Here is a 24,834-nt window from a genome sequence, read left to right as displayed (position 1 = left end):
AGTCACTCGATGTTCCTGAAAAATAAATAAATTGGTGTTAAAAAAACAAAAGCAAAAGAAACAAAAAAAGACAATTTGCTAATCGTGAGACATACTGATCTGAGCCTGTTTTTTTAATTATCAATCACTTGGCACACTCGTGTATTTTACTTCCTGAAACTGTCTTACTACTATTATGAATACTGTGCAATATTACTTTGCATCTGGTGGCTGAGTAGAAGGCCCATATTTCTCGATGGTTTAATATGATTTAGCCTAACCAAACTCCAAAGCCTGAAACTGACTTCATCAAACTTTAAAGGCTGTCTGATATACAGTATACAACTTTATATATTCTAGCATTAAATAGACTGTTGAATGTTATGCAACCGTAATAAGTTGATTAAACACAAATCAAATCATACAGAATAGACCTAAAATGTTTTTCAAAAATGACCCTTGCATGAGCGATATTAGTGTACATTACAATGTAAACGTACACTCAGCGGTTCCAGTTAGGCATTCTCTAGAGATTGTTTACACGATGTTTTGGTTTCCAAAAACAAACTTAAACACAATTGATTGTTTATTTAAACAACTTACCACTTATAAAATGATCGGAGCACACTCTGCTGTGTTTGGAAGGCTGAAAATCCTTGCGGTTGATTCTCGCAAGCCATTGATTCCTCCTTTGTATGCTGAGTTTCTTTGTCTGCTCGCCTTCGTGCTCCCGTACAGTGGGAATTACATAAAAGCTCCGCTTGACTTCATCATTTGACCTATTACAACAGCCGTGAATACAACAGGTGTGCACCATTGCTAGCTTTAAATAGTAGTAATGTAACTATAAATGTAAATAATATATAAATTAATGTAACTCGTGCTCTACAATGTGTGCTCAGTGACCCGTACGGTAAGCTAGCCCCCCAAGATGGCCGCCACCAGGGAATCCCCGACTCTGTGACGTCATGTGAAAACTATCTATAGCAGACTTGTATATAGCAGCACTGAGGTGCTGCCATCGTGTTTCTGCTGACACAACATCCCTGGCCAGTCTAAGGCCGTTGATAAGGGAATGGAATTTGTTTTTGCTGTCAATGTCTTTAGTACGGGCAGTGTTTATCCTTGGGAGACTCCTAGGCCTCACATGGTGCAGCAGTTTTCTTCCTTGTAGTGCTATTTTGCTGATAACAAGGGAATGATCGGAGTCACAGTCAGCGCTGTGATAGCTCTGTGTGCTGTGCACTGTTTGGAGGGTTTTCCTTCTGGTAATGACGAGGTCAAGCTGGTGCCATCGATGTGATCTGGGTTGCATCCAGGAGACTTTGTGCTTTTCGTTGTTTGGGAAATAAGTATTTGTTATACATAAGTTCCTGCTGTTATTTTAGATAATTTTAGACTGCAGGCAGCTGCTCCACTGCTCCACTGTGTTTATCACAGAAATACCCCATAAAAAAGTAGCTTGTTTGGCCATTGCCATGCTACTTGATCAATAAAAGAGTTAAGCTACTGAAAAGCTATTTGATTTAGTAAATAGTGATGTTACTGAGAAATTTAGTTAAGTTACTAATGATGCTACTTGTAGTAACGCTACTGCCCAACACTGAATATCCCTTTGGACGGACACTTTTTGTAGACATCAACAAGATTTTGACAGAAAGCTTCTTGGGCAGGGGGCGGCACGGTGGTGTAGTGGTTAGCACTGTCGCCTCACAGCAAGAAGGTCCTGGGTTCGAGCCCAGCAGCTGATGGGGGCCTTTCTGTGTGAAGTTTGCATGTTCTCCCTGTGTCTGCATGGGTTTCCTCTGGGTGCTCCAGTTTCCCCCAAAGGCATGCAGGTTAGGCTAATTGGTGGCTCTAAATGTGAGTGTGAATGGTTGTTTGTGTCTATGTGTCGGCCCTGCAATGACCTGGCAACTTGTCCAGGGTGTACCCTGCCTCTCGCCTATAGTCAGCTGGGATAGGCTCCAGCTTGCCCGCGACCCTGCAGGACAGGATAAGCAGCAACAGATAATGGATGGATGGATGGATGGATGGATGGATGGATGGAGCTTCTTGGGCATTGGTGCAACAGAGAAGCATTCACCCTATCATCTAGAGATTGTGAGTCCAAATCCTGATGTTGTCACAAGTCAGGAAGGGAGAGGTGTCAACTGCAAGTAACACTAGCCAAATGTCTATGAGTTCCTACATATAGAAATGGGTAGATAGCAGGTGTGTGATGCTGTATGAGCAGCAGTTCAAATAGATGCTGGCTTTATGTGCCTCAGAGGAGTCTTTATTATTCCAGCCCCAGAGAATTTTAACTTCTGGCAGAAAACAAACAAACAAAAAACAAACAAAAAACCCAATTCGGACATGTTCAGAACAACCAAATGGGTCCAGGCATGCAACATGACACTTTTTAAAATTACATTATAATTGTTATTAGTAGAAGTGTGTGAGGGGCGGCATGGTGGTGTAGTGGTTAGCGCTGTCGCCTCACAGCAAGAAGGTCCTGGGTTTGAGCCCCGGGGCCGGCGAGGGCCTTTCTGTGTGGAGTTTGCATGTTCTCCCCGTGTCCGCGTGGGTTTCCTCCGGGTGCTCCGGTTTCCCCCACAGTCCAAAGACATGCAGGTTAGGTTAACTGGTGACTCTAAATTGACCGTAGGTGTGAATGTGAGTGTGAATGGTTGTCTGTGTCTATGTGTCAGCCCTGTGATGACCTGGCGACTTGTCCAGGGTGTACCCCGCCTTTCGCCCGTAGTCAGCTGGGATAGGCTCCAGCTTGCCTGCGACCCTGTAGAACAGGATAAAGCGGCTAGAGATAATGAGATGAGATGAGAAGTGTGTGAGGGTTAAGCCAGTATCTCACTGGGCTGCGACAGCCTGCGACTAGTTGGAGACACAAAAATTGTGATAAAATATATGAATTAGCGACAATTTTCACTTGGAATCACACTGAATTGATATTCACATATTTTATCGCAATTGTTGTGTCTCCAACTAGCCGCAGGCTGTCACAGCCCAGTGAGATACTGGCTGAAGAACTTGCACTTCCTGTCTCACGGAAACTGACTTGAGAAGGGTTCGTGACAGCTTTGCGACACCAACGATGCATTTGCGGCTATTTTGAGAGAAATTTTGTCACACTCATTTTTTGAACATGTTCAAAATATCAGCGATGAAGGAGCGACACTTTGCGACTCATGCGAGGAAATTGAGAAGCCCCGCGAATGTTTCGAGACACTTTTGAAACTCTCTCGCGCAGGACGTTCGCAATTTGTCGCAGCCCAGTGAGATACTGGCTTTTGGGTTCGGCTGGGATCGGCGTCCTCCACCCTGAAACTCCACTCCAGTCCAGGTGGTGGCGGTAACGCGTCCAGTAGCTGCTTCTCCAACCGCCAGAAAACACTGGAGAAGAAAAAACCGCTGCTCGTCTGAGCCGCTTTAGCCCCTCGAGATATAAAAATAAAAACACGTTATTGTGTCTGGCTCTGAGGATTTAAAACCCTTTAGCCCCTCGAGTTATAAAAATAAAAACGCGTTATTGTGTCTGGCTCTGAGGATTTAAAACCCTGAGGTAAGTTAAGCTGAAGGTGTGTGGTCGAATCCCAAATATATCTCCACTTTACTGTTTTAGGAACTCCGTTCAGTATGAAATAATGCCGTGTGCACCCTAGATAGTGCACTATTTATCCACTCAGGAGAGAGTTGTAGTTTGGCTAACCTGTTTAGTTGTATATTGAAAGTATTTAAATCTTCACTTCAAGTTCATTTCCATCGCTTTCTTTTTTCTTCTAAATTGCAACTTCCTCGCAATTCCAACTTTTTATTTCTCAAAATTCCGACTTGATTTCTCACAGACTTTTTTTTTCCTCGGGGTTTTTATTTTTTTAAATTATTATTATTATTATTATTGTTAAGCTAATCAGGCAGAACCACCCCCTCTGCAGTGTGTTGAGCAGAAAGCTTTACACACTGAAAATGAAAATGGATGAAATCATAGGGGACTGTTTTAGGCATGGTTTCCCGAACCGGGAGGTCTTGTTGTTGGAAGAATCGTATGGTGTTGAGCTCGAAGCCTCTGATCCCTGCAGAGAGAGAACTGTGTCTAACAATTAGCTCTGGCAGCAATGAAACCTCTTACTTTAACTCAGGGCTGGTTTTATACGCAGGGCTTTATTAGGCACTGCAAACTCTTCTTCTTCTGCGTGTTTCTTCTTCTTAAACTTATTCATCTTCCGTATAAATTTCGATTTCGAATAACCCAATAACCGTACATCGCACACAGACAAACAATACATCAAAACGTGCGGCTCGATCGGACTCGGTGTGCTATTACTTTGTTCAGCATTCTACGATTTTTAGTCGCGAAAAAAATCACGCAAAATTTCCCATTCATTTCTATGGGAATAAATGAAAAAAAAAAAAAATCGCACATTTTCAACGTTTTTCAAACATCCGCTGCTCTGGCATGCTTTCACCTAGAGACATGATTCAAACTTTAAAACGGAGACAAAATTCTCCTGTGTGGATCTGGCATTCAACTTTTTTGCTGGGTTGTATACTTTTTGATCAGTCGCAGATCAATCACCATGATCAATTCTGGAGAAATTCAGACTTTATAATGAGTGTCTATGCAGTCGAGCTCGAGTGTACACAGCTTTAAAAAAAATGCTCTACGTTTCTCATTAAAACTGTGTTTTCAGCCACAAATTTCACTCTCCCAGAGCATTTTTTAACATAGTTACTGGGAGACCAAATGTTCTCCCAGTGGCCAGATTTGGTCTCCTAGTCAATGCAAAACCAGCTTCACTGGGAGACCAAATTTTAAACCAAGTTATGTCTTATCATTTGGTTCAATCAGTTGCAATTAATTAACCAAGTACCATGTAAGTATACATTTAACAATGAAAACAAAGATCTATGTTATAAGATATACACACAAGATCGTGTTGGTTAAGAAAAACAAAACTAAAATTTGGTTACTGAGATGGCTGATGTCAGAATCCGATGTCATTACTGTGTAACTTTGAGTGTCTTTGACATAACACAAGGGCAAATACAGACCCAATTACATACCGTATAACGGCGCCCAAATTACGGGCTTGTCAAAAGGCCCAAAATAGAACTTATGAAAATCGCCCAAATTAGAAGAAAATATTCTGTTTCATAAGGGTGGAGAACCCAAAATATTTTTAAATTATTGTTAAATGTCATTTTTTGGCATATATATTTCAATTTGTTGTTCAGTCGCTTCATAACATGAAGTGAACATGAAATGCGTCTAGCGATTACCGCAAACCGTGTCTGAGTCTCTGACGTCTGAATGTCATAAAATATACTTCCTTTGTTTATGTTGTGAAATTCTCAACGATTCATGATAACACGTGGCTGTTGGTTTGTGGTACTGTTGATAGTATAGATTGACAAGTGGTCGTCATGCCGGGTCGTGGTAGACCTAAGACAACTGGTAAATCACATAATAAGAACAGCAGTTCATATATTCATGGAAAATGCACAATCGATGGCATTATTAAGTCTACAGGCGGGGGAATGGGGAGGTTTATCACACGACAGAACAGTCAGAAGACATCAGACGATATTGTTGACAAGGTCGAGGTCATTGACTTGTCGTCTGCAACAGCTGCCTTACAGTTGCCAGGTACGTTATGGATTTTTATTACATATTTTATGTGAGACTTTTATGTAATCTGCTTTGTACCAGCTTATTTTTAAACTTAAGTGAAAATTATTTTTATCCCATTTATGCCCAAATTAATTTATACCAAATTATATTGGAAGTTGAATTGAAATAGATGTGCGCCCAAATAGATGCTGTGATCATAATTAGGCTTACAAAATATTTTTATCTTTTTTATTTATTCAGAATGTTGGAGAAAACTTTTGACTTTTTAGATACAGCACTACTTTATACTTGCACATGATTATGTAATTTCTATTATTTTTATTGCTCCATATATTTATAATTGGTTAAAAAAATTACTAAAAATGATACGTCAAAAATTTTCGGCACGCTATGTGCAAAAATAGTAAAAAAAAATTTTAGGCTCGCCATGGTGCCCAAATTAAAAACCTGTCTTTGCCCCTGTAACATTTGTGCTTGGTAATTGCTCTTGATAGCTGTGTAGTCACTGTAGTGTGTTTGTCTGCATGGTGATTGGTGAACCATTTTGCATCACAGAATATGCCGCAGCGGTGCAGCCGCATGGACTCTGGGGCCTGTGATTGTATTGCCCAGACTATTTGGTCTTCTAGTGGAAAACCCTTAAAAAATGCTCTGCACTCTACACATATAATTTTCTCAAAAGTTGGAGTCACACTTGTCTTGATTCACACGATTTGTCTACCTAAACGATAGGATTTACAGTTTTTGCACAAGAAGCCTCAAAGTGGCAGGTTCACAGCCCAACTGCTCCATTGACTCCCATTATAATCCTGACAGTGCTTTTACTACAAAATCAGAAATGTCAGTTGTTTTCAACTCGCTCTGTTGTCCACATTTTTTACACTAGGGACAAAAAAATTACATCAATGTGTTCATGAGAGCCTTGTAGCGCTCAATGTGAAAGAATTTTGTGAATACCTCCTTTCATTTTCGTGTAAATCGCTGTTGTTCGAGGAGAAGGAAATCTGAGAAAAAGCTCTCTTTGCCTGTAATCTTACGTCTCTGCTCTGCACCTGAGCACCGTCACCAAGGCAACGAGCTCCAGTCAGGGAGCAGATGGGGGAGGGGCTGCTCTCTCTCTTTCAAACACACACATGATCATAGCATCGCAGCATCATAGCAAGTCACACATTCACACAGTACAGTACAACTCCTGCAATAGCGACTGCTACAGCCACTACATCACTCTCACGATTTCCCACAGGGGAATTGTCTAGTTAAACTTATTCATTCAGGGATGTGTTCTCTCTCCCTTACTTTTTATCCTTTATACAGATATGTGTAAGAGTGTCTATGAAAACAGGCACATTTTAAAATTTGCAGACGATACCGTCATTGTAAGTTTGTTACACAATAATGAATACAGCCATGGTCCAGTCTTGGAGGATTGTATTAGGTGGTATGATCTTTCTTTCTTGGTGCTTAATACATCCAAAACAAAGGACATGATTATTGATTTTAGAAATCAGGCTCCAAACCATGATCCCACAGTCATCAAGGGCCAATCTGTTGAACGCATGGATAATTACAAGTCTTTTGGGATTGTCATTGATGATAAATTGACTTTTAACAAGAACTGCAAAGCAGTATGCAAGAGGGGACATCAGCGGTTGTTTTATCTTTGGAAATTGTTCCATTTTAACATTGATAAAACTATGCTGACCCTATTTTATCATGCTTTTATTGAGTCATTGTTATCTTTTGCCTTCGTGTCTTGGTTTGGTAATCTGTCACTACAGGACAAAAACTCCCTGAACCAAATAAATGGGCTGGGTGGCTAATTGGGAAGCCTCAACCCACCATGTCTTCTCTTTATGACATACAGTTACAACGTAAAGCTACCTGTATTCTTAAAGATGGCTCACACCCTTTGCATGGTGAGTTCCAACTCCTTCGCTCTGGATGTCGTTTTGGGGTCCCTAAGGGAAGGACAAAACGGTACAGAAAGAGCTTTGTACCAACAGCAATTGTATTGCTGAACAGTAAGGCCCAGAGGTGAATAATTTTGTTCATACTGAACAATTGATGATGAAGCACTTTTTAAAGATCACACTTTTAAGGATTGTATGTTAGGATGTGTGCACTGTTGTTGTCTTGTCTGTTACAATGTATTTTACATAGCTGTTATTTTGTATTGGGATCGCTGAATTCCTGCCTGCACAACGAATTTACCAGTACTATGGTATGGTACAAATAAAGAAACCTTGGACCCGCCTTCCATTCTCAAACTGCTGCTAGGCCATGTCCCCACTGCCACATACCCCCACCGGTTGACTCGGGCTAGGGAGCCATCCATCCTGCAGTGGACTCCCACCATCTGTGCCCTGGCCTGTGGACCACCTCGAATGTAACCATGTAACCTCCTGGAGGGTGAGATACCAATGGGTGATCCGCACATTGGCATCCATCATGCAGTGGAGTCACTGGAGGGGCATGTGGTCCGAACAGAGAGTGAAAGGGCACCCCAGCAGGTAGTATTGGAAGGTGAGGACCGCCCACTTGATGGCCAGGCACTCCTTTTTAATGGTGCTGTACATACTTTCGTGCATCGAGAGCTTGCAGCTGATTTACAGTTCCTTGCTCTCCACCTTCTGGTACAAAACGGCCTCCAGCCTTCTGTCCGATGCGTCTGTCTGTAAAATGAAGGGGAGAGAGAAGTCAGGGGAGTGTAAAAGCCCCCACCACCACCACACACACACTGCAGCTTCAGTGTTTCCCCTAGAAAATGTTTGAAGGTGCGGTGGCAAGACCTGCGCTCAGATGTCCCACCCCAGTACGAGGATACGGGAGCATTCTGAGAAATTTTTTGACAAAACACACTCTCTAAAATGGTGACCCTTTGTTAGGGAATAAATGAATAAACCTAGTCTTGAAAGAACAAGCATAACTTGCAGAGCAAGGCAGTTTAGAAAACAGTCAGGGAGACTAAATTCCCCCCACCCCCTGAACATAAATCTCACAACACATGATTATGGGGGAAACCGGAGCACCCGGAGGAAACTAGGGGTGGGTATTGCCAACAACCTCGCGATACGATACACATCACAATACAGGGGTCACTATACGATACGTATTGCGATACATGTGCATCCCGATACATGGTCTTCAAGGCGATACGTATCCCGATTTTTCACATTACTTAACATACATTTTTAAGAAAACAGACATATGTATACCCAAATGTTATTTTTTATTTTGCTGTAGAGCAACAGTTACACTGTAGTGCATGTAAAACATGGCCTTAACAAGGTTGTAGTGCAAAAAAAGATGGCTTTGATAAAAGTAAACTTAAAACATGGCCTTAACAAGGCTGTAGTGTAGCGTGGTTCACATTCCTCAATTAGTTCTCGGAAGCCTTCGTTTTCAACTGAGCTGTACAGACGCAAGTCTTTGCATATGTAGGATAATAGTGCTGCAGTGATTTTTTTTGAGCCTATGGTGATGTTGGGGGAAATTTCGTCTGAAACCCCGCCGTCAGATTTGCTTGTGTCGTTGTGCTACCACTAGCATTCTTTACTTGCTAAATGCTAGCGTGATGTCGGGTCATGTGGAGGTGCAGATTTGTAGTATTGCCACAGTACTTAACTTTCATTCGGCAGTGTTTGCATACTGCGTGTGTCATGTCCAGGTCCGCCTTTACCTGTTGTTTGGTAAATCCAAAATGCTCCCAAATCCGTGCCTTGAATTTGGCTGGGGGCGAAAATATTTCCTCTTCACCGTCTTCGTCCATGTTGTGTGTGTGTTCACTTCTTCTACTGTTAGCAGCGCTGCCGCTTACGGCGCTACTGCCTTGTGTGGTCGAAATGCGCATTCAATGCCTGAAGGTGCGGCGGCAAAAATCAAGGTGCGGCGGCCCGCCACAGCCAATTGTACATAGCGGAAACACTGAGCTTTTACCTTGGTGAAAGCCTGTTGGCACTGCTCCGTCCACTGGACCGGATCTGGTGCTCCCTTTTTAGTGAGATCAGTCAGTGGGCTTGTGACATCTGAATAATTAGGTATGAACCTAGGATAGTAGCCAGCCAGCCCCAGGAACTTCCTCACCCCCTTTTTGGTCTTGGGCCTCGGGCAAGCCGCAATCGCAGCAGTCTTGTCAATTTGGGGATACACCTGCCCATGACCCAGATACCGTACTTCCACCCACCCAATTGCACATTTTTTGGGGGTTAGCTGTGAGACCCACATGCCTCAGTGACTCTAGGACAGCCCTAAGGTGTTCAAGGTGCCGAGGCCAATCGTTGCTGTACGCGATAATGTCGTCAAGGTACATTGCCACATTGGCAGTTTGGGGATGGAGGATATTCTCCATGAGCTGCTGGAATGTGGCGGGAGCCCCAAATAACCCAGAAAGAAGCGTTACAAACTGGTGTAATCCAAACGGTGTGGAAAAGGCCATTTTCTCTCAGGATAGAGGAGTCAAGGGGATCTGCCAGTATCCCTTTGTTAAATCCAGTGTCGAATAAAAGTGAGCAGCATCTAACCGATCAAGCAACTCATCAATGCAAGGCATTTGGTATGTGTCGAATTTAGACACCACGTTGACTTTTTTCTATAGTTTACAAAGAACCGGACTGATCTATCAGTCTTGGGTACCAGGACCGCCGGGCTGCTCGAGTCACTGTGTGATTCCTCAATCACAGACGCGGAAGGAGAATACGGGAGGACACCACTGGTGCAGTGAGCCAGCCCCCGTCTCTGTGGTGGGGGAATGGGGTGGGGACGGGAAGAGAAGGGAGAAGAGGCGACCCATCCGCCTGCTGTCGGAACCAGCATCAGATGGCCCTCCACCAACTTGATGGATTGCTCCAGGGACCCTGAGCGATGACGCTGGACCCAGTCTGCCGTTCCTTCCGGAAGTTGAGCGATAAACTGTTCCAGTGTCACCAGATCGATGATCCTGTTAGTGTCATGGTCTTCCACCCTCAGCCGCTATTGGTCGAATGCGAACAGCCGGCTGACCTCCTCCAATGTCCGTGTCCAGAAGCACTGGCGATGTTGTTCCAGAGAGTGGCCGACACACTGCAGGATGGCTCTCTTCAGGTCGGTGTATATGAGCTGGCTGCCGGCAGCGAGCTGCTGTGTGGCGGGCTGTGCCTCGCCAGTCAGGAGCGGAAGTAGGCATGCTGCGCGCTGCTCGACTGGCCACCCCCACACTTCGGCTGCTGGCTTGAAGTGAGCAATTAAAGCCTTCCGGATCGTTGTACGGGCCCATCTTTGTGAGGGTGCTGTGGGGAGGGTCCGCTGCGGTCGAGGTCCCCGACAACACAAGCAGATGCCGGAATGATTGGCGATCTTCCTGCTGGGCCAGTATCAAGGCTTCAAAGCATTGCTCTTGTTCCTTCCGGAGGGCGGTCAGCGCTTGATTCTGGTTCTGCTGGGCAGTAGCGAGGGCATGGATGAGATCCTTCAATGGGGAAGACTTCATGTGGTGGTTCCCTTCTGTTTTTTTTTTTTTGCCCCTCCTACTCAAGCGAGTAGGACGCTTCTTTGCTTTGCTCCTGCTTTCTTAATCTTTATTTCTATACTTTACTTTCTCATTGAATTTCCACTATTTTTTTTCTCATTTTATTTTTCATCTTTATAAGCTTTTAATTTTAATTTAATTTCCACTATTTTTTTTTTTTTTTTAAATGCCAGGAAGCAAAAAATCCTGCAGAAAATGCATGGAATTAGAACAGAGGATTTCTATTCTGGAATCAAAGATTAATGCTCTGCCAAAGACGGACAAATTAAAACCGATATCTCAGGAAAGGAGTACAGAAACAGTGGCTGAGAATGCAGAGATTGCACTCCGACAGACTGAGGACATTGCAGATCAAGTGGAAGAATTCATAACTCAAGCTGTGAGTACTGAAAACTGGCAAATGATGGGTGCTAAGCCCAAAAACAGAAGAGTAATTACTTCAACACCAGCTCGTTCTACAAATTACAATAGGATCTACAATCCTATGGAAAATCCACAGCCCATAAGGCTTCAGAACAAATTTGAATGCCTCAGGGATGTGGAAGAGGATTTGTCAAGTGGACAAACACATAGTAAAAAGAGATCACACCAAGATCGAAGAGCTGTGAGAAGAGGCAAAAAGCAGCTCGTAACACCACCTGATCCCACAACCCTTGTTCTTGGTGATTCCACTGTAAGACAATTAAAAGGTTATGAGATGATTATTTGTTGTCTTCCAAATGCATCCATCTCTGACACCAAAGACAGCATTTTGAAACTCATGTCCGAGCATAAAACTATTAAACGTATTGTTGCGCATGTGGGCGCAAATGATGTTTTCAGAGAACAGCTGTTTGTCCAAGATGATTTCAGAAAACTTTTTTTCTGAGCTTTATAAGACTGGAATTCAATCTTTTATCAGTGGCCCACTCCCAGTGAGAGGAAGTTTTGCTTTTTCTCGACTCTTCAGTCTTAACACCTGGCTTGGAAAAACTTGTTCTTCATTTGGTATGAACTTCATAGACAATTTTAACCTTTTTTGGAATCGCAAAGAATTTTACAAGCCAAATAGCACTGAACTCAGCTGGATTGGAGCCAAAGTCTTAGCAGACCACTACAAACTTGCAATCTTTTCTCAGCCAGCATGAGGAAAACAGTTGATAAGATGTCGCAGACTGACATAGTTACAAAGCCTAAACAATCATCTTTGCAAGTCATCATCAAGGACACACAAACATCTGACTTGCAGGCCTCCCAACATTCAAGGACAGACGACTCCACTTCTCCTCGGATGGATTTCCCAAATAGCATGAAAAAATTGCTCCCAATGGCTACACTCTCTTTTTCCAGTCCAAATCTGTCGCGACAAGCAGTGTACCCAGTTCATCAAAATTGTGTTCGTCCAGGACTTTCAGCTGGCTACAAATCTTTTTCACCATCCAAAAGATACATGTCATCTCCAATCCTTTCACCCTCAAACCAAATGGAACATTTAGAAAGTCTTGTTTGATGTACTCTGGGTCCCTGCAAATGGGTGTAGTGTTGAAAACAAGCTGGGACCCGATGTTGACACACTTCCTGTGTTGATAAGAAACAGAAAACATAGAGCACATTTAACCCTGGGGGTGAACCAATCTAATCTCCTTCCTGTTTTAAAACAGCATCAGAATGCACAACCAGATATTACTTCTAGAATTTCTGTAAAGCTAGCTCTTCTGAACATTAGATCACTTTTAAACAAGTCATTTTTAATTAATGATCTTATTTGTAAACACAATCTTGATTTTTTGCTTCTAACTGAAACCTGGCTGGATCAAGCAAATAGTGCTACCACCCTTATTGAAGCAGCTCCCCCAAATTTTAATTTTTTGAATGTTACCCGACAAGGGAAAGGTGGAGGGATCGCAAATATATTCAAAGTCTCTTTTCAATGTAAACAATCCTCACTTGGTGATTTTATGTCCTTTGAACACTTATGTGCACTTGTTACATGCTCTCCTAACATATTATTATTAACTATTTATAGGCCTCCGAGACATTCAGCCAAAGTCTTTCTTGAAGAGTTTGGTGAACTGTTATCAGTCATTTGCTTAGAGTTTGATTGTCTTATTATATCTGGGGATTTTAACTTGCATGTAGATAATACTGATAACATTTATGCCAAAGAACTACTTGCAATTATTGATAACTTTAACCTAGTACAACATGTACAGGGACCGACCCACTCTCGTGGTCATACTCTTGACCTCGTCATCACAAAGGGTCTTACTGTTTCTAATACTGTTGTTGACCTGGCCTTATCTGATCATTTCTGTGTTTTCTTTGAAGTTTCTATGTCTCCTCACATTCAGAATAGGGTCATTCCGTGCCAACTCACCTAAATTTCAGGAACTCCCCCACATCACCGTCTCAGATTTTACTCAAAAAATTCTCTAATCAAGAATCATATGTTTGTACCACACATGCAAAATATTAGCCCCCAATTATGTTGTAGTTTTGGAACTACAGGCCTTTGAAATATTGATGTCAAAACACCACGTCGAAATTGGCTCTTTCCCCAACTTCAGAGACCCATAACTTTTTATTGCAGCTATCTAGAAAGTTGTGTGTGCAGATTCTTACTGAATGATACCCACTCTTTTCAAATCTGTTGCCAGAAAGCCTCTGAAGGACATACTTTTTGCATAATAGGAAGCCAAAAATGGCATTTTGGCCAAAATCGCTTAAAATTCATTAAAACTCTAAGGGGCCTAGTAGAAATATGAAACTAGTTAGATTTTTTTCCTCATTACATAGTAATTGTAGGGTTGTTATCTGTTCACAGAAACATATTTTGCGATGAAAATTATATTCCTGAATTTTTAAAAATTTTTTTAACATCTTACGTCCTTTCCGAGGGGGCTAAAATAGGGCATTTTTGCCATCTTATTTGGTAATGTGGCTAGGGGTTTAGGATCTTCTAATTTTTTGTGAAGATGCTCTCATATAAGATGTAACTACTCCCTGATTTTTTTTAACAAACGCCCCTTGCTTCATATTTTAATAATTTGTTTTGTACATGGACAGTTTCATCATTTTTCACTTTTTTCCACATTCAGAACTCTGTAACTCTACATTGGAAAATTCCTACTAGCAGCTATTTCAGATTTACATACACTGACATACAAATTTTCATATTTTAGTAGTAGTATGCCCAAGAAATTCATATTTTTCTTTCTATTGGGACCTAAAAACAGCTATTTGGCCAAAAATGTTGACTTGATATTTTTCAAGTTCTGGAGGGAATGGGCTATTTTCCTCATAAATTAAAGATGTGGTGACTTTTTCTATCCATATATATATATATATATATATATATATATATATATATATATATATATATATATATATATATTAGCAATGATATCCTTAGCCCAATTGCACCCACTCAGCTGGAGATGAGAAGGGTTTCTTCTGATGTGGTACCATCATCGGTAGTTGACATAGGACCTGAAACCACACCAGTTTTACAGTCCCAGTTACAGGCCCCAAGCCAAATGTCCCAATCTGCACCAAATATGTACCAGCCGGGCAAATATATTGCCTGTGTTTATGACAGAAAATGGTACATTGGAAATATTGTCACCAGAAATGAAGAAGAAAATGATGTGTATGTCAATTTCATGAGACAAGGACGAGGCAACACATTCTCATGGCCACCACAAAGCAGGAAAGATGAATGTTGGGTGCCTTTGCTTCATGTCCTTTGTGTGGTAGAGGCCCCAAACATAAAAAGTGGGGGACGCCAATACCAACTAACAGAGGATGACTTCAAACTTGTGAAAGACTTAAGTTTTAACTTATGTACTACTAGATGACAGTTTATGAGTGTCTTAGCACATCACATGAAACTGTACTGCCTGTGAATGAATTACCCATTATCACGGATGCCCATATTTGACTTTAAATTATGTACAAATCTTGTGATGTTTTTCAACATCATGATCATGGATCATTGAATGTGTTAATATGTAAATAAAACCTCATTGCTAAATGTTTTGTGCTTACACAACCTTGAAGTATATTAAAAATACTACTCCAGAATTTTGTTGTTATTTTTCTATATTTTCCAAGGATATTCAACAAAAATTGCAATTATACCTAAAATTTTCTAATTGCAAAAAATACTATACAATACAGTAAAAGTTGTTCAGGAAATGTGTATGCCTAGATTAGGTTCTTATAAGCCTTAATTTGTGTGCAAAACACCCCTTCATTATTCCCTTGTTTATTAAAAGCTGCCCAGCGTTTTTGTCATTTTTGGCCAAATAGCTGTTTTTAGGTCCCAATAGAAAGAAAAATATGAATTTCTTGGGCATACTACTACTAAAATATGAAAATTTGTGTGTCAGTGTATGTAAATCTGAAATAGCTGCTAGTAGGAATCTTCCAATTTAGAGTTACAGAGTTCTGAATGTGGAAAAAAGTGAAAAATGATGAAACTGTCCATGTACAAAACAAATTATTAAAATATGAAGCAAGGGGCGTTTGTTAAAAAAAATCAGGGAGTAGTTACATCTTATATGAGAGCATCTTCACAAAAAATTAGAAGATCCTAAACCCCTAGCCACATGACCAAATAAGATGGCAAAAATGCCCTATTTTAGCCCCCTCGGAAAGGACGTAAGATGTTAAATTTTTTTTTTTAAATTCAGGAATTGAAATTTCATGGCAAAATATGTTTCTGTGAACAGATAACAACCCTACAATTACTATGTAGTGAGGAAAAAAATCTAACTAGCTTCATATTTCTACTATGCCCCCTAGAGTTTTAATGAATTTTAAGTGATTTTGGCCAAAACGTCATTTTTGGCTTCCCATTATGCAAAACGTATGTCCTTCAGAGGCTTTGTGGCAACAGATTTGAAAAGAGTGGGTATCATTCAGTAAGAATCTGCAAACACAACTGTCTAGATAGCTGCAATAAAAAGTTATGGGTCTCTGAAGTTGGGGAAAGAGCCATTTCGTCATGTGGTATTTTGACATCAAAATTTCAAAGGCCTGTAGTTCCAAAACTACAATGAATTGGGAGCTAATATTTTGCATGTGTGGTACAAACATATGATTCTTGATTATAGAATTTTTTGAGCAAAATCTGAGACGGTGATGTGGGGACCCTTAGGTGAGTTGGCACGGAATGACCCAATAGCTCAACGACTATAGGCAGGAGAGTCATAAAAGACAACATATGTGCTCTCTTTGAGCAAGCTCTCTCTCAGAACTCAACCAAAATGTCAGACTCTGTAGATGATTTACTGGAATTTTTTAATTTAAATATGACCCAAATTATGGATGATATTGCTCCATTCAAAATAAAAAGAGTCAATGATAAGCAGAAAGCACCATGGAAGCAGTACCCGGCTGTTAAACTGCTAAAGAGAGAATGTAGAAAGACTGAAAGAAAATGGCGCAAATCTAAACTTCACATCCATTATCAAATCCATAAAGAGATGCTTTGTAATTATAATTATGAAATTCATAAAGCAAGACAGTCTTTCTTCTCCAACATCATCAGCAAGAATATGAACAATGCCCGTGTGCTATTTTCAACAGTAGAGAAGCTAACTAATCCCTCACCACAATTAGCACCTGAACTTCTCTCAGTTAATAAATGCAATGAGTTTGCATCCTTTTTCAAAGGTAAAATTGATAAAATACGGCAGAATATTTCTCATAATATATCTCAGTTGCAAAAAATTGAAAAACTGCAATCACCAATGACACAGATAGATAACTTCAACACAATGTCAGAATTTTGTTTAATTGATTATGAGACTCTTGAAAAAACTGTACAAAATCTCAGTTCCTCAACATCTGAACTGGACATTCTGCCCACCAACTTTAAGTCTGTTCTTCATCTTATAATTACAGATGTGCTTCAACTTATAAATTCATCCTTGGAGACTGGCGTTGTTCCTGTGTCCCTAAAAAAAGCTGTTGTAAAGCCCCTTCTTAAAAAAATAATCTGGATCCTTCAGTGTTAAATAACTACAGGCCAATATCAAATCTACCATTCATCGGGAAAATCCTGGAAAAAATTGTCTTCAATCAATTAACTGCCTTCTTGATATCAAACAGCCGTTTTGATAATTTTCAGTCAGGATTTCATGCCAATCATAGCACTGAAACAGCGCTGATTAAAGTTATAAATGACATACGTCTTAATACTGATGCAGGCAAAACATCGGTCCTGGTATTACTGGACCTCAGTGCAGCTTTTGATACTGTTGATCACAACATACTGCTATATCGACTTGAACACTGGGTTGGATTGACTGGTAAAGTTATCAATTGGTTAAAATCATACTTAAAAGATAGAAGCTTCTTTGTTACCCTGGGAAATTGTTCCTCAACGTCAATGTCCTTGACCTGTGGTGTCCCCCAGGGGTCGATTCTTGGACCATTACTTTTCAACCTTTATATGCTCCCACTTGGGCAAATTATCAATAAAAATTCAATTTTGTATCACTGCTATGCAGATGATACCCAAATTTATTTTGCTCTGTCACCTAATGATTATGCCCCCCTTGAATGTCTCTACCAGTGTATCGATCAAATCAATAGCTGGATGTCACAAAATTTTCTTCAGCTGAACACAGATAAAACAGAAGTAATTCTATTTGGAAAAAAAGATGAAAGACTCAGGATTACCACTATTCTTGACACAAAAGGGATTAAAACTAAAGAAATGGTTAAAAATCTTGGTGTTTTCATTGACAGCGAGCTAAACTTTGACAGTCACATGAAAGCAATCACTAAAACGGCATTTTAGTGGGCCTGTTAAGCATAACAATTGTGCACAAAATGAAAAAAGCATGAAACTTTCAGGGTTTGTTCTTGAAGGCATAAGCTTTAATTTGAGACGTGGAGGCATTCTCAGTTTGACCTCTGGGGTCAGCTAGAGGTCGTTGACCTCCATGATATCACATTTCTATGCATGAAATTAGAAAAGGCTGTATCTTAACATCTAAATGTGATGTAAATGTAAAATAAATGTGTTTTTCCATGTGCCTGGACATGAAAAAATCACATATAATACTGATATTCCTCTTAGGTGTAACTTCAGGGGTCAGGTAGAGGTCATTGACCTTTGAAATTTGAAGTTTCTATGCATGAAATTCTAGACGGGTGTATCTTAGGATCTAAATGTGATCGAAATGTGAAGTTAATGTGTATTTCCTTGTTTCTGACCATGAGAAACCCATTTTTGATACTGATATTACTCTTACAGGTCATCTCTGGGGTCAGCTAGAGGTCACTGACCTCCAGCATAATGCATTTCTATGCATAAAATTAGAAACGGGTGTACCTCAGGTTCTAAATGTGATAGAAATGTAAACTAAATTTGTATTTCTATTATTCTGTACATGAGAAACCCATTTTTGATACTGATATCATTCTGAGAGGTCAACATCATGGAGAACAGGCAAGGTTGGGAAACATCCCACATTTTGATAAATCTATATAAAAATCTCATGTGTTTTGGATTGTAAGAAACAATTCCATATGAATATGAATATGACAGAAATATACTTCAACTTGTCAGAAATTATAAACTTTAACTAATCAAAAACTTAAACTACAATCAAAACTCTAAATGCAGTGTAAACAGTTGAACAGGTTCCATAAAGAACATTTTAAAATCACTATAGTATCTACATTTATTCTAAGGGCCTTGACCTTTGGGGATTACAATGTTGGCCTACAAATTGTAACTACAGAACACTGATTTAGTTGCTGCAGTCACCAGAGCATGTGCACAGTGCTGTGCACTTTAAGGCTGCCTTTTTACATCTACACTGCCCAGTACAACCCTTTTTGCAACCACAGTGCACAAGTTCATAGCAAGCCTGTGAAGCTTCAGGGAGTGTTGTCCAAAGTGGCTGCCATCCAGCATCGGTGTCAATCCATCCCCAGTCTGATGGACTGGGCAAACATGGTTGAGAAACCAAAGCAAGGTTCCATATATTAGCCTGGTACATTGCTCTTTTTATGTGTTGCCTCAAAGCATCTTGTGTAGGGGGGGATGTTTTCCAGTGATCTTGACCTCTGGGTGAAAAGATGCTTCCTTGCCTCATTCACATCTAAGCATGCACTTGTTCTGTCATACATAAGCACGACAAAACGTTCCAGTGTAGACAAAGAAAGATCACTCAACTTTTGTGGCATCTGCAACATTTCATGGAAAGCCTCTGTAACCTCTGGATATACACGCCATGTATCCCAGGCAGTCTTTTTACCACGACCACAGAATGAGGAAGTTGTGTCGCAGCCGGTGAAAGAATGAAATGCTAGAAGTGCGGGACAAGTGGAAGGACCCAGTGCAGCAGCCACCTTGTGAATGGCTATATAACAGAAATTGCTACCAGCTCCAAAGGCAATCCACATTTCTTCAAGACTGACTTTCTGAAAGACAGCCACTGCCAAGATGACCACATCAGAGTCAACAGTTCGCACCATCACCTTTCTGGCTCCCTTGTTGGCTGCATCTGCCACATGAAGAAACGGACGAGTATCAGCTTCCTCATGAGTGCATGAAACCAGGAGACTGACATCACAGCCTACAGGAGAACAGAGGACGGTGTTGCCTTTTGTGGCATAGACTTCTTTCTCAGGATTTAACTGTATATTTTCTATTTGAAGAGAGAGAAATTCAAATAATTCGGCTTTGTTTTCTTCCACAGACAAGAAGTCTTTCCAGTTATTTGGCATTAGAGTGCCTGGTTCAACTCTTCTTTGGGTCCCCTTTCCTCTCCTCTGTCTGGTCATGGCTTTCAGGCTATTTGTTTGGTACACCTCCCAAACAATGTCAATGCGTTTTGTACCTGTCAGCTGTGATAGTATGTATGGTACGAACACATTGTCAGCATAAGCCTGGAAGGTTTTAGCAGTACCTGGTTTCAACATATGTGCAGCTGCAGCACCATCAATAAATACAGCTTCTACATAGCCAACAGTGGTTTCTGATAAACCAGAATCCACTGAAGGAAATACACATTAATTTCACATTTCTATCACATTTAGATCCTACAGGGTCTCCGCGGATCCTTAAAAAGTCTTAAAAAGTCTTATTTTTAATATGTTTTTTTTAAGGTCTTAAAAAGCATTATATTTCGCTATTTTTTGAGCTATGGTATTAAATTTCACATGGGAGGTATTAAATTTCATCCGGGTAGCCTACGGTAAATGAAAAAAAAAAAACGTGTCTGGATTTTTTTTCCGCGCTAACGTTATTTATTCAACCAGCGTCGTTTGTTATCAAGATGCTGAACAAGTAGCACAAGAGCCGTTGTGTGTCTAGCACTAGTTCTAATAGCGCAGGAACCACGCCACAGGGGGCAGTGTGTTCTTTTATCCATGTAGTAGAACCATTGAGAGTAGAGCAGACGAGGAAGAAGTGGTTGAACTTGAACATGAACGGAGATGGGGAAGTGTAAGTTTAGTAACAAGTGGCTTGAGGAGCCAAAATACAAAAGTTGGCTAACAACAGCAACTTCAGAATATGAAGTGAGATGTAAGGTATGTCGGAAAGACATCAAGTTAACAACAATGGGCTGTAAAGCCCTTGACGCTCACTCGAAAGGGGAAAAGCATATGCGCTATGCTGCTAGTCGGGCAACAACAGTCCCCATGCCAATGTTCGCCTCTACGGTCACAAAAAGTGCAACGCCAGCTTTAGCGTCTCCGGGTCCCAGCACAAGTGCTTTCGCGGCATTCGCCCCAACCGCTACGCTGAAGGCAGAAATACTGTGGGTTCTGCAGACGATTACCCGACACCACTCATACACTTCAAATGAAGGTGTGGGCGCAGTCTTCCAGGCAATGTTCCCTGATTCCGAGTATGCCAAATCGTTTACTTGTGGGAAAGACAAGACATCGTATCTAGCGCGATTTGGTCTGGCTCCATTTATCAAACGTGAACTTCTGGCTACCGTCAATCAAGGCAGCTTCGTTGTCATGTTTGATGAGTCTATGAATCGAACCACCAAGCGCAAGCAGCTCGACATTCACGTGAGGTATTGGGTGACGGATGAGACTGGTTCTCGAGTGCAGTCCCGGTATCTCGGATCACAGTATATGGGCCACTCAACTGCTGAGGACTTGCTGGAAAACTTCAAGGTAGGCTTCCACCAACCTAACAAATTAAGATAAGGATAAACGTCTTGTTTTCAGTGTTTCATGTAAATGGGAAATTAATACTGTAATTGGTAAGCAACTTTTGCAACTGTTTGACTTGGTTATGAGGACCTCTAGTGAGAGTGAGTGTATGTGATGGTCTACAAAATGAAGCGGACCAGATGGCTGACAAAGCAGAAAATTCTGGTGGAACAAAAATGGCAACTCTAATAACAAAATCCAACACACTCAGACGTCGAGCCAAAGAAAAAAGGGAGGAGTTGGTTGGCCTGAAGGCTGACATTAAGGAGAAATCCGATGCACTGAGGCAGTTCGATCAGTAGTCAAACTTGCTTGTTTCCTCACTGTTTATGTTCATGGCAGTACCCTACTATTAAAATATAGAGAAGGCAGTTAATGTTCTGTTTTGTTAACTGAAGATCAATTTGTTTCCTCACTGTTTATGTTTACAGCAGTACCCTACTACTGCTGTAAACATAAACAGTGAGGAAACAAATTGATCTAAATTTGATCTAAAGCTGGCGTTTACAGCAGTACCCTACTACCCCTCCTTGAACTGCCACCTTATTGTGGTGGAGGGGTTTGTGTGCTTGAATGATCCTAGGAGCTATGTTGTCGGGGGCATTATGCCCCTGTCAGGGTTTCCCAAGGCAGACAGGTCCTAGGTGACAGGCCAGACTAAGAGCAGTTCACCAAAACCCCTATGGAGAAAAATCCGAGGACCATGACGTCGCCTGGGATGACGCAGCCGGGGCCCCACCCTGGAGCCAGGCCCGGGGTTGGGGCTCGTATGCGAGCGCTTGGTGGCCGGGCCTTTGCCCATGGGGCCCGGCCGGGCTCAGCCCGAAGAGGTGACGTGACCTCCTGTGGGTTCACCACCCACAGAGGTAGCAGTAGGGGACTGGTGCAATGTGGATTGGGTGGCAGTCGAAGGCAGGGGCCTCGACGACCTGATCCCCGGACGCAGCGGCTGGCTGTTGGGACATGGAATGTCACTTCGCTGGGGGGGAAAGAGCCTGAGCTTGTGCGGGAGGTTGAGAGGTACCGGCTAGAGATAGTCGGGCTCACCTCCACGCACAGCTTGGGCTCTGGAACCCAGCTCCTCGAGAGGGGCTGGACTCTCCACTTCTCTGGAGTCGCCCGTGGTGAGCGGCGGCGGGCTGGTGTGGGCTTGCTTATAGCTCCCCAGCTCAGCCGCCATGTGTTGGAGTTTACCCCAGTGAACGAGAGGGTCGCCTCGCTGCGCCTTCGGATTGGGGAGAGGGCTCTTGCTGTTGTTTGTGCCTATGGCCCAAATAGCAGTATAGAGTATCCGGCCTTCTTGGAGTCCCTGGGAGAGGTACTGAGGAGTGCTCAGACTGGGGACTCCATTGTGTTACTGGGGGACTTCAATGCTCACGTGGGAGATGACAGTGACACCTGGAGGGGCGTGGTTGGGAGGAACGGCCTCCCCGATCTGAACCCGAGTGGTGTTTTGTTATTGGACTTCTGTGCTAGTCACGGTTTGTCCATAACGAACACCATGTTCGAGCATAGGGGTGTCCATAAGTGCACGTGGCACCAGGACACCTTAGGTCGGAGGTCAATGATAGACTTTGTAGTCGTTTCATCTGATCTCCGGCCCTATGTCTTGGACACTCGGGTGAAGAGAGGGGCTGAGCTGTCAACTGATCACCACCTGGTGGTGAGTTGGATCCGCTGGCGGAGGAGGAAGCTGGACAGACCTGGCAGGCCCAAACGTATGGTGAGGGTCTGCTGGGAACGTCTGGCCGAGCACTCTGTCGGGGAGGTCTTTAACTCCCACCTCCGGGAGAGCTTTTCCCAGCTTCCGAGGGAGGCGGGGGACATTGAGTCTGAGTGGACCATGTTCTCTACCTCCATTGTGGACGCAGCTGTTCGGAGCTGTGGCCGCAAGGTCTCCGGTGCCTGTCGTGGCGGCAATCCCCGAACCCGGTGGTGGACACCAGAAGTAAGGGATGCCGTCAAGCTGAAGAAGGAGTCCTATCGGGCCATGTTAACCTCCAGGACTCCCGAGGCAGCTGACGGGTATCGGCAGGCCAGGCGTGCTGCAGCTCGGGCAGTTGCGGAGGCAAAAACTCGGAACTGGGAGGAGTTCGGGGAGGCCATGGAGAAGGACTATCGGTCGGCCTCGAAGAAATTCTGGCAAACCGTCCGGCGCCTCAGGAGGGGGAAGCAGTACTCTGCCAACACTGTTTACAGTGCGGGTGGGGAGCTGTTGACCTCGACTGGGGACATTGTCGGGCGGTGGAAGGAATACTTTGAGGATCTCCTCAATCCCACCGTCATGTCTTCCACTGAGGAGACTGAGGCTGATGACTCAGAGGTGGACTCGTCCATTACCCAAGCCGAAGTCACTGAGGTGGTTTGCAAGCTCCTCGGTGGCAAGGCACCGGGGGTGGATGAGATCCGCCCTGAGTATCTCAAGTCTCTGGATGTTGTGGGGCTGTCTTGGTTGACACGCCTCTGCAACATCGCGTGGCGGTCAGGGACAGTGCCTTTGGAGTGGCAGACTGGGGTGGTGGTCCCTCTTTTTAAGAAAGGGGACCGGAGAGTGTGCCCCAATTATAGGGGAATCACACTTCTCAGCCTCCCAGGGAAGGTTTACTCCAGGGTACTGGAGAGGAGAATTCGACCAATAGTCGAACCTCGGATCCAGGAGGAACAATGCGGTTTTCGTCCTGGTCGCGGAACACTGGACCAGCTCTATACCCTTCATAGGGTGCTCGAGGGTTCATGGGAGTTTGCCCAACCAGTCCACATGTGCTTTGTGGATCTGGAGAAGGCATTCGACCGTGTCCCCCGTAGTATTCTGTGGGGGGTGCTTCGGGAGTATGGGGTTCGGGGCTCTTTGCTAAGGGCTGTCCGGTCCCTGTACGAACGGAGCAGGAGTCTGGTTCGCATTACCGGCAGTAAGTCAGACCTGTTCCCAGTGCATGTTGGACTCCGGCAGGGCTGCCCTTTGTCACCGGTTCTGTTCATAATTTTTATGGACAGAATTTCTAGGCGCAGCCAGGGGCCAGAAGGAATCCTGTTTGGGAACCACAGGATTTCATCTCTGCTTTTTGCGGATGATGTTGTCCTGTTGGCTTCTTCAAACCAGGACCTTCAGCATGCACTGGGGCGGTTTGCAGTCGAGTGTGAAGCAGCTGGGATGAGAATCAGCACCTCCAAGTCCGAGGCCATGGTTCTCGACCGGAAAAGGGTGGCTTGCCCTCTCCAGGTTGGTGGAGAAGTTCTGCCTCAAGTGGAGGAGTTTAAGTATCTCGGGATCTTGTTCACGAGTGAGGGAAGGATGGAGCGTGAGATCGACAGGCGGATCGGTGCAGCCTCCGCAGTGATGCGGTCGCTTTACCGGTCCGTTGTGGTGAAGAAGGAGCTGAGCCAAAAGGCGAAGCTCTCAATTTACCGGTCGATCTACGTTCCAACTCTCACCTATGGTCATGAGCTTTGGGTAATGACCGAAAGGACAAGATCGCGGATACAAGCGGCCGAAATGAGTTTCCTTCGCAGGGTGGCTGGGCGCTCCCTTAGAGATAGGGTGAGA

General features: G+C 43.0%; 1 protein-coding gene across 1 annotated transcript in view; it reads left to right on the top strand.

Annotated features, from left to right (window-relative positions):
• The first annotated feature begins 3,372 nt into the window (after window positions 1-3,372).
• The window catches only part of LOC132901314 (zinc finger protein 271-like), a 64,212-nt gene continuing 42,750 nt past the window's right edge, over window positions 3,373-24,834 (top strand). The window contains exon 1 of the mRNA XM_060943627.1: window positions 3,373-3,541. The gene's annotated coding sequence lies outside the window, so the exon portion shown is untranslated. The remainder of the gene's footprint in view (window positions 3,542-24,834) is intronic.

The sequence above is a fragment of the Neoarius graeffei genome, chromosome 17, assembly GCF_027579695.1.
Source record: "Neoarius graeffei isolate fNeoGra1 chromosome 17, fNeoGra1.pri, whole genome shotgun sequence".
In the NCBI taxonomy this organism is placed as follows: Eukaryota; Metazoa; Chordata; class Actinopteri; order Siluriformes; family Ariidae; genus Neoarius; species Neoarius graeffei.
The sequence above is the reverse complement of the archived record's forward strand: the minus strand, read 5'-3'. Positions and strand labels throughout refer to the sequence as shown.